Here is an 11,250-nt window from a genome sequence, read left to right as displayed (position 1 = left end):
CTCACGGCTACACAACGGCTATATTAAATCGAACTTTTAATAAAATTATTTAGACCTTGAACTAGACCAACTTGCCAACTTACTTGAACAGTATGGACTGTTCAATCATTTTAAACCGAACGTCATACGCCTAATAAAACTTGCTTAAACTGTTTGGACTCTTCAAAAATTTTTCAACTGAACATCATAGGCCTAATCAATGTCTCAGGTCGAACAGATTTGGTTATGAGCACTGCGAATTTGGATACGGGTTAAGAGTCAAAGCAGGTTCTAAGCAAAACGAATCAGGCTCAATACAAATCATTTTGACAAACAGAATACATATTTGGTTCCCAGATCCCAACCAATCACGTAAAAACTTGTTCATAACAGGACACAAATAAGAGACCAAACCAAACACTTTTGCAACAAAATAAGATGAGGAACTACAATTTCCCATCATCCATCCATTCAACCGTCAAACGTAACATATCAATGACACCAAACATTCAAAGGCCAAAACTAAAACTAAACCAAAATCACCAACAAAAAATCAAGCCCTTTCACCCCTAATCCTCCTAGCCAACTGAATATCCTTTGGCATGATAGTCACACGCTTCGCATGAATTGCACACAGATTCGTGTCCTCAAACAATCCCACCAAGTAAGCCTCAGCTGCTTCTTGCAATGCTAGCACTGCATGACTTTGGAAATGCAGATCTGTCTGCAACATTCATTCACAAAAAATAAATCACAAAACCCATAAAAACTGTACAGTAATGTTACATAACTCGAAAAAAATAACTAACCTTAAAGTCTTGACCAATCTCACGAACAAGCCTCTAGAAAGGCAACTTCCTGATCAAAAGCTCAGTACTCTTTTGGTATTTACGGATTTCACTGAACACAACCAACACCAAATCAATACATAAGCAATGGAAACAATGATTCAGATCACAAATGAAAATATAACTATAAATTAGTGTGAGTGACAAACCGAAGAGCAACGGTTCAAGGTCTGTATCTGTGAGGCTTCTTCACACCACTGGTGGTTGGAGCCGATTTATGAGCAGCCTGCAATGAATATTTAATCATTATCAACCAGTTAAGCCTCCAAAATCAATGTGAATTTGGTAATATAAAAAAAAGGAATATATTTATAGAAATAATATATATCTTGGTTGCAAGTTGCTTCCCTAGGGACTTTCCTCCTGTCGACTTACGAGCAGTTTGCTTGATACGAGCCATCTATACATCCAATTATTAATAAGAATTAGAATCAATATGTTATCTGTATCTGTAATGTTCATAAAGAACATTACTAAAATGGATAAATTACTATTTTGCCCTAAAATCATCTCTAACAAACCCTACGTACGAAACTGGTATATATGAAGATCATTCATGCTAAATGAATAATAATAGATCGTAAATGGAAATTAAAAGATTAATGATCATACCATGAATTGTAGGCACCGAATTTGAAAACTAGGGATGAATGAATAGTAAACCTAAAGATTCTACAAATTGAGGAAATGAATATAAATAAAGGGTATTTATAGAGTCTTCTATCAACGTATTGAGTGGTATATTGGGATGGATCTGACGATGGTGGCTTGGTGTTTGGTGCTCAGGATCAAAAGATTTCAAGTGGGTGTTCTGGTGCCCAGGATTACATTCTAGAATACCATCAAATCAGGGGATGGAAAGTTCTCAAGGTTTTGCAGAGATCTCCAAGGATCAAGATAAAAGACAGAGACTAACCATCAATCTTATGTTTAAGGAATTCAAATCCTTTCAAAGGTTTAAATGTTTTCATCTTTCTAGCATATGGGTTTCTATACCTCGCCAGGAGCGCACGAAATCTAAGGTTAATTCAAGATGGCGGGATCTGTATACATAATGGTTACAGGCAATTACGATATTGTTGGTTATACCAAGGATTCAAAAATGTGGCAGACGTGTCACTCAGAAAATTTGGCATTCACATGTCATTCAAAGTTCGGATGGAGTTCCAAGAAAATACAGGCTTGTCCACATCTAAAGAGTTAACACCATCATGTTAAGCAAAAACTTCAACATTTACATGTCACCTACGATACTTAAGTTAGGGCATGTCCCTAGGGATCCATGATCCAAACACATTTAGGGATTATTCCCAGGGATCCTTGATACAAAAAAGTAAAAACTCTTCAAAGATTACTCTAAAGGATCCTTGATCCCAAAACATTTTAGAAGAATGGATCCTAGATTCATTAACAAATTTCTAAGTATTCCGTGGAGGGGGCAATCCTATGGATAAATATCAATAACAAAAAGTTTAAAGTCAAAAGATTCATATGTAAAAAATTAAAATGACTGGGCTTCATCCAAAAGAAGGATCCATCCACCCAAGTCTTCAGGGTTCTAAGTGCAGAAAGTAAATTATATTAAAAAACAACAGAGGGAATACATAAAAGATATTGTTTTCATAGTAGTTGTTAAACGTCAATGACTGCGTAGGGTCAGACCATTAAAGCATTGAACAAAAGGATTCAGGCCTTTGCATCAGCGAATTCATTATCCTTCTCAGTAGCCACATTCGCTGCATCCTTCAAACCACCAGCCTCCTCACCATTCTTGACATCATCATCATCAACCACAAGATCCTTAAACCCAGTAGATCCTCCACCTTTAAGAGATGTTACCGTCTTTTCCCATGCTTGAGTATCACAGAAGGAAACGTCTAGACCCTTGGCAGCAGCTTGTTCAGCCATCTTCAACCGATCCTGAGCAATGATGAGAGCAATCTTCTTATTCACACATGCCACATACCTCTACAATTACTTAGCATGCTGAGCCTCCATATCATCTTCACTTGAGCATTCAAGGATTCCAACTGGCCACACTTCTTTGTCATGGAGTCAAGCTCTTTGATTAGATGGTCCATATTCTCCCTTCTAGCCTTGGCAAGCTTCTCCTCGTTCTGCATATCTCTCACCATCCGCCTGGCATGCATTTCCATCCCTTAGTAACGAGAGCAAGGATTATTGATCCCCTGTAACATTTTAAAAAGATAAGGCATGAGAAAATAAATAAATATTTCAAGAATAAAGGATCAATTACTAAACGAATGGAGGCTTCCAGCTTTTCAAGACTCTCTTCATGGTCTAAGCCATCGAAAGGATTCTAAGCCTGATGAGAAGTATCATAAGCCTTCCTCTTCTTTTTCAGGGTTTCTTAAGAGGAACAGAGGGAGAAATTTTTGTTTCCGGTTTACAGATGGAAGGATCAGGCTTCTCTTCAGTAATATCCATACCATCGGAGGAGAGGATGCTATAAATATCTTCTAACTCGAAATCAAGACTCAGTTTCTTTAATCCGGCTAAGGATCACATTAAGTTAGTCGCGTATTTAAATAAATTTACTCATACTAATCAACTTATGAAGGATCTTCACCTTGAGAAATGATAAGTCTGGACTAATGAGATTCAGAGATTGCTTCAACACTTAGGGACTTGAAAGCAAAACTCCTTTAGGCAAGATCAAACTCAAACACAAGCTTCAAACTATCAGCAGTATCTTCATGGGGAGGGTAAGTTTGGAAAAGTTTAAACCTACACAAATTAATCAAGATTAGCAAAGGAACAAAATATAAAGGTTTCAAAACATAGTAATCCTACCCTTCGTAACCCAAAGCAAGAGAAGGTCTTCACCATTAATTATTGAGTGTCTACGAACAAAAAAGAATTGACTCTACCAGTCTGGATCATTCTGAGTAATCTTCAGGATAAGAGGATCCTCGCCAGGCTTGGTTTTAAAAAGATAGCGATGAGAACCATGGGTACGAAGATGATAAGAATAAGTGAGTTCATAAACGCCAAAGTTCAGGTCCTGGTCTTGGAGCAAGCCTTCAAGAACAAACAAGACTCTCCATGCCATAAGCATCAACTGATCAAAACTCAAGCCAGTAACTTTGAAAAATTCGGTGGTTAAACTGGGAAATGGATATGTAAAGCCAATTTTAAAAAGAAGATAAGGAAAGTAAATCCACTCTTCGGATGCAAGATCAGATTTGGTATTGGGATCAAAAGGTCTAAAAATAGCTTTCTTGTTAAATGAAAAGGAAGATATTAAGGCTACAATGTCTGAATTAGTAAAAGAACACTTATCTTGGCTGAATAAAGTGAAGATATGCTGATATATTACTCACTGGTCGAAATAACCGAAACATACGAAAAAGATTTAATCATTTTCTTCTTCTTGATCAACTAACAACAGCGATGTAAGTCTCCCCGGGGCGTCGCCGATCGATACGAGATCCGCACGAGGTCTAGGAGTGCGGAATCCTCCTAGACTCGTTTAGGGTGTAGAAGACGAAGAACACGATTACACACACACACATACATGAACAAACACACGAACGGGATAAACACATCTGCAGATCTTTTATATAATAACCGAAACACTTGGTGGATGAATGGCAAGCCTCCAAAGAAGAAGACCTCAAGAGTGTGATACCCCAAGCTATTTGTGATAACACCAAGTTGATTGCTAGGAATTATGAACACCAAAACAAGCTCACCAAGCTCTCCCAAAATCCCCAAATGAGCCGTGGGGTGTATAGAGAGAAAAGAGTTTGAAAAATTCAAAAGTTTACTTGAGAATCCAAGAAGGGGACAAGACTCAAATGCATGTAATTTGAATGGAGATATAAAGGGATGGTCAACACAAAAGGACAAAACATTTGGTTGGACCAAAACCTCCACCCACATGGGGTGGCCGGTTTTTTTTTTTTTTTTTTTTTTTTTTTTTTTTTTATTTATTTTATAGTTGTTTTGTTTTAACATTTAAAACATCTCCATTTATTTTATAAAACTCATTTTTATAAAATGCACATACATTTATGTAATTATTTAACCAATTAAATAATTATTTTATATAAACAAATTATCCAGATAATTTATTTAAATCCTCAAGTGTGTTTGTTTAGAAAACCAATTTTCTAAACACGTAGTGTTCGGTATTCGTTTAAATGATCAAATCATTAAAGAATACATTTGGTGTCGTCTAGCTTGTTATTGGGTATGACCCGACTTGGATCAAACACAGTTAGCCACATTAGTATAAGTATGTGTCTCGGGCACACGTAATTCCAACAATCTCCCACTTGCACGAGATACATAGAAAATTAATGCAAGTGGTGAATACCGCCTAACAACAGTTCACCACCCCTAATGTGTTTGACGAAGTGCCATTCAATAACATCATCCCTTCAAGTTCCTTACTTGATATGATTTAGGTGAATCTATCATTATATCCCTTTGTTACTAGATGTCATGTTGGATCTAAGAGACATAGGCGATCATTCTCTTTACAATTCAACTTTATCAGGCCTTAGACATCTAAACTCTCAACACATAAGAGGAACAAATTCCTTCTTGACTGTATACGCCTCTCACTATCACTTTTATACTCCACCTGAGCTCATCCTTATGTACCATCTTTTACGAATAGCGAAGGGGAGAGTCAAAGTGTAATACTTGGTGAAAATCAAGACCCAGTATACATCTCAGGTCTAAGGATAATATGAAATTCTCCTTTACTCAAAATTACTAATGATCAAGTCAATCGACTCCATGTAGTAATATTGAGAGCGGGTCAGTCCAATATTTGTATCCCACAAATATCTATGAACCTTGGCAGCAAACCTATGCTCCATATTCATTCCTTATGAATATCCACCAATCCTAGTTCATAATAGTCTTGCTTCATATTTGTTCCCACAAATGTGATCGACTACGGACTTTTAGAATAAGATAACTTATTCATGGATTAAACATGCAAAATCAGAATTTAACTCAAGATTCCATAATCATATAAAAGAGTTAAATTACAAAAGTCTTTTAAACTTTAATACAAAATAGATCAAATCCAATTACTAGAATATCGAAGTCCTAAGCCACTCGCATGACGCTCATGTTTCGGTCTTTCTAGGAGCTTTGTGAATGGATCCGCAAGATTTTGATCAGTTCCAACTTTGCGAATACATATCTTTCCCTTTTCAACTTCATCCCTTATGTAGTTGAATCTCCGCTCTATGTGCCTTGTCTTTTGGTGCGAACGAGGTTCCTTGATTTGTGCAATTGCACCCTCGTTGTCACAAAAGATTTCTAGGGGGTCTTGAATGGAAGAGACCACCCCTAGATCAGTAATGAATTTCTTCAACCATGCAGCTTCCTGAGCTGCCAATGAAGCGGCGATGTATTCTGATTCTGTAGTGGACAATGCTACCACTTCCTGTTTTGAGCTCTTCCAAGAGACAGCTCCTCCATTAAGAGTGAACACATACCCAGATTGTGATCGAGAATCATCTCGATCAGTTTGGAAGCTCGCATCCGTGTAACCTTTTATAGCGAGTTCCTCCTCACCAGATCCATATATCAGAAACATATCCTTAGTTCTCCTAAGGTATTTCAATATGTTTTTAACAGCCATCCAATGACTGTTTCCTGGATTCTGTTGGTATCTGCTTGTCATGCTCAAAGCGCATGACACATCCGGTCTAGTACATATCATCGCATACATGATGGATCCTATAGCAGAAGCATATGGGATTTGTTTCATCATCTCTTGCTCATCCTTTGAGCTTGGACATTGAGCTGAACTCAATATAGTCCCTCTTTGAATAGGTACAAAACCTTTCTTGGAGTTTTCCATCTTGAACCTTTTCAAGATTTTATCAATGTATGTACTTTGGTTCAAACCTATCAAGCGCCTTGACCTATCCCTATAGATCTTTATTCCCAAAATATAGGCAGCTTCACCAAGATCCTTGATGGAAAATCTACTTCCAAGCCAAGCCTTAACGCTTTCCATGGTTGGAATGTCATTTCCAAATAGTAGAATGTCATCGACATACAATACTAAGAAGGTAATTATACTCCCACTAGCTTTCTTATACACACAAGCCTCATCAGCGTTCTTGATGAATCCAAAACTTTTGATTTCTTCATCAAAACGATGATTCCAAGTTCTAGATGCTTGTTTCAATCCATAGATTGATTTCTTTAACTTGCATACTTTATTAGGATGTTTTGGATCGACAAAACCTTCAGGCTGAACCATATAGACATCTTCCTCAAGATATCCATTTAGGAAAGCGGTCTTGACATCCATTTGCCAGATTTCATAATCATAATGTGCAGCTATGGCAAATAATATCCTAATAGACTTTAGCATTGCCACAGGCGAAAAAGTTTCATCATAATCAACCCCTTGAGTTTGAGTGAAACCTTTAGCTACAAGTCTTGCTTTATAAGTATCCAAGTTTCCATGCATATCAGTTTTCCTTTTGAAAACCCACTTACTTCCAACAGCTTTGGAGTTGAGTGGTGGTTCAACCAATTCCCAAACTTGGTTGTCATACATGGATTGCATCTCAACGTTCATGGCTTCAAGCCATTTGTCACAATCATTCTTGGACATTGCATCACGGTATGTGGTCGGTTCATTCGAATCTACCACGTAGCAACCTTCTACAAAAAAACCATATTTTTCAGGTGGATTGCTAATTCTACCAGATCTGCGAACGTTTTGTGTGTTTTGATCAACCACTTGATCACTTTCAACAACCTCTTGTTGAGTGCTAGTATTAACCAATTGTGTATCATCTTGTGATTCTTGATCCTCATCAAATTTCACTGTTCTACTATTAGTTCCTTCCTCAAGGAACTTAGTTTCCAAGAACTTACCCTTTCGAGCAATAATAACATTTTGCTCACTAGGATCGTAAAAGTAATATCCTAAATCATCTTTAGGATAACCTATAAAGATACACTTAGTGGATCGGACTTCTAATTTGTTTGGGGTGTATTGCTTTACATAAGCTTCACAACCCCAAACTTTTAAGAATGATAGCGATGGAGCCTTTCCATGCCATACTTCAAAAGGTGTCTTCTCCACTTTCTTGGTTGGAGCCATATTCAATATGCGAACAGCGGAAAGTAAAGCATAGCCCCAAAATGATAGAGGTAAAGTGCTTCTAGCCATCATCGATCGAACCATATCTAATAGGGTACGATTTCTCCTTTCAGACACACCATTATGTTGTGGTGTTCCAGGTGGAGTAAGTTGTGAAATAATTCCACAACTCTTAAGATGATCTTGAAATACACCACTTAGGTATTCACCTCCTCTATCACTACGAAGTACTTTGATTGTTGTCTTAAGTTGTCTTTCTACTTCAGTTTTGAAGTCTTTGAACATTTCAAAAGCTTCATCTTTGTGTTTCATTAAGTACACATAACCATATCGACTATAATCGTCAATAAAGGTAATGAAGTATCTTTCACCATTCCTAGTCATTGGTCTAAAAGGACCACATACATCCGAATGTATGATACCCAATAATTCTTTTGACCTTTCAAAAGTTTTATTAAAGGGTTGCTTTGTCATTTTGCCTTGTAAACAAGATTCACATACATCAAATGAATCATACTCATTTGTTTCTAGAATACCACTCTTGCGAAGAGTTTGCATGCGATTCTTGCTTATATGTCCAAGGCGACAATGCCAAAGATAGGAATCACCCAAGTCCTTCTTGAGTTTCTTGGTGTTGACATTGTACATTGAACTACTATGTGACGTACCAATTTGATCTATTTCATATATACCATTTATGGGTATAGCTTTAAAATAAAATATGCCATTCATCAAAACATGAATATCATAATCCATAAATTTAAAATCAAAGCCACATTGTTTTAAAAGGGACACGGAAATAATGTTTCTCCTTAACTTAGGAGCATACAAAACATTCTTCAAAATTACTTCCAAACCACTTGGAAGCTTTAACAAGTAGTCTCCTTGGGCTTGGACTTCAACTCTTGCTCCATTGCCCATAAAGAGACTAATGTCCCCTTTGTTGAGTTGTTTACTTCTTTTGAACCCCTGCAACAAATTGCAAATGTGAGTTCCACATCCGGTATCAAGTACCCATGTATTTGAAGAAATAACATTTAGTTCAATATGTATAGTAAAGATAATACCTGAGGTATGCCCCGCATCCCTCTTATCTTTTAACGCATTGAGATAGGTCGGACAATTCCTTTTCCAATGACCTATCTCTCCACACTCAAAGCATGGATCTTGCGCCGCAACCTTTTGCTTTTTTTCCTTCGGTTTGATGGGCGTGATGGCTTTCCTCTTTCCCTTTCCTTGAACGTGGCCCTTGCCCTTAGCAACACTTGCTTTGGGGTTGGAGTTATGTCCCCTTTTCCCTTCATTGATTGTTAGAACGGGTAAAACCCTTTTACCCATTCCCGCTTCGGCCGTTCTTAGCATTGCGTGAAGCTCACCAATGCTTTTGTCCCATCCATTCATGTTATAATTCATGACAAAGGTTTCAAACCTTTTGGTCAAAGAGTTGAGGATCAAATCCGTAGCCAACTCATTAGACACGGGACAATTCAACCTACGAAGCTTTTCGATGTAGCTTTTCATCTTTAGGACATAAGATGAGACGCTTTGGGTTTCCTCCATACGACATGCATGAAACGCTCGAACCGTTTCGAAACGTTCCGCTCTAGCTTGTTGAAGAAACATTTCCTTCAATTGAGTTATCATGTCGTATGCCCCATGATGCTCGAAATCCTTTTGGATTTCGGGAATCATAGTCCCTAACATGAGGCAAGAGGCTTGCACCGAATCTTTGGTGTACTTGACCCAATCGTTATACGCCTCCTCATCTTCCACGTTAGGCTCATCGGGAATGGGATCGTCTAAGACATATGATATCTCTTCTTGTTTGAGAACTATTCTTAAGTTGCGATACCAATCCATAAAGTTATTATGGTTTAGACGATCCTTTTCAAGGATGGTTCTTAAGGATAGGTTACGGGTGTTATGGGTAGAGGTGTTTGCATTGTTAGCGGCCATCTACAAAAATTTAACAAAGTTTTATTTTAGTATTATAAACAATTTAATTATTAATACCCTTTTATTCCAAATTTTAAAATAATAATTAAATTCTAGAATCCAACGATAAATCAAATTTCGGTTAGGTGACCTTTATCCCGTTATTTGATTTAACAAGGTAGTCAATCTTGACAATTGCAACCCTTTGCAACTTCTAGAGGTATGGGACCATTCGAAATCCTTATTTCGTGTTGGCATGTTTATCCCATCAACACCATTGGATCCTATGCTTAGGTGACCTTTATCACATGGTTTCCAATTCAAGTCGTCCTACTTGTATAAACATGTAAGATTAACATACAAGTGGTTAGGTGACCTTTATCCCACAAATATGTTAATATTACCCTAAGTATATTAGTTTGCTCAAAATGGTTAGGTGACCTTTATCCCATTTAAAGTTCCCTAATACGTTAAGTGTCATACAAAAGGATGGTGTAAGACTTGTTTCCTTGGTAATTATGAAAAAGGGATTTTAAGTTTTCCAATATTCTAGTTTGAAAAACATTATGCCATATCCTAACATGCATTTAGTAATATGGCGATTTTGAAAACCAATTTTCAAGGTTCAAGTTATAATAAAACCAATTTTATTATATGTGAGTAATCGCTTAGTTTTAATAAACCCATTTAATTAAACTAATTGACGCGATATTACCAAATATATATTAGAACCCGTTTTATGCTTGTTGTCGTTCCTATGTGACGGTTTGGATATCCTAATATCTATCAACCACACATTACAATAAGTAAAACAAACAACCAAGCAAACACATGCAAAATATAGTCATAACCGAGAACCGCTAAGTTTGACCATACTTGTTAGCCGAAACAAGTATAGGTCATAAGTCACACCTAAGGGACAAAACATGACACAAGGATGGAATGTTGACTCCCACTTGACCTTGCATCCAAATGCTTCAAGTATCCTTTCCAAGTTGTTGTGTTCTTGTTGGGCTTGTTAATGGGCTCCAAACTTCCAAAAGTCTTCTTGGGCCCAAGAGTGAAATTTATGGGCCTAATGGGCTTGAATCCCATGATGGGCCGGTGAGGCCCAACAAGCCCAAAATTTCGGTCCAAGGCCCAAATCCACCAATTCTTGCATCTTCAATTTTTACAAAATGTATCCTAATACATATTTTTCTAAAAAAAAGAAAATGCAACTAATCTATTTATTACAAACCAACTTATGAATAAATAAATTACACAAGCCTAAGATTATGAATTATTACAACCATATTGAATAATAAACATAATCAACATACACAAACAACAATCAACACATCCAAGGTCTAGGTTTCGGTTATGACACATCCA

General features: G+C 37.1%; 1 long non-coding RNA gene across 1 annotated transcript; it reads right to left on the bottom strand.

Moving 5' to 3' along the window:
* Positions 1 to 519: 519 nt before the first annotated feature.
* On the bottom strand, positions 520 to 1,055 carry LOC143606265 (uncharacterized). The gene is made up of 3 exons (XR_013148719.1): positions 977 to 1,055; positions 789 to 879; positions 520 to 703 (listed from the first exon to the last, which is right to left on the bottom strand). It is a non-coding gene; the product is annotated as an uncharacterized LOC143606265 (long non-coding RNA).
* Between the last annotated feature and the right edge of the window lie 10,195 nt (positions 1,056 to 11,250).

This window comes from Bidens hawaiensis, unplaced genomic scaffold (genome assembly GCF_021521415.1).
Source record: "Bidens hawaiensis isolate Kalapana, Puna unplaced genomic scaffold, B.hawaiensis_p1.1 tig00073931_1, whole genome shotgun sequence".
NCBI classification, from domain to species: domain Eukaryota; kingdom Viridiplantae; phylum Streptophyta; class Magnoliopsida; order Asterales; family Asteraceae; genus Bidens; species Bidens hawaiensis.
Note: the sequence above shows the minus strand (reverse complement) of the source record. Positions and strands in the feature narration are given on the sequence as shown.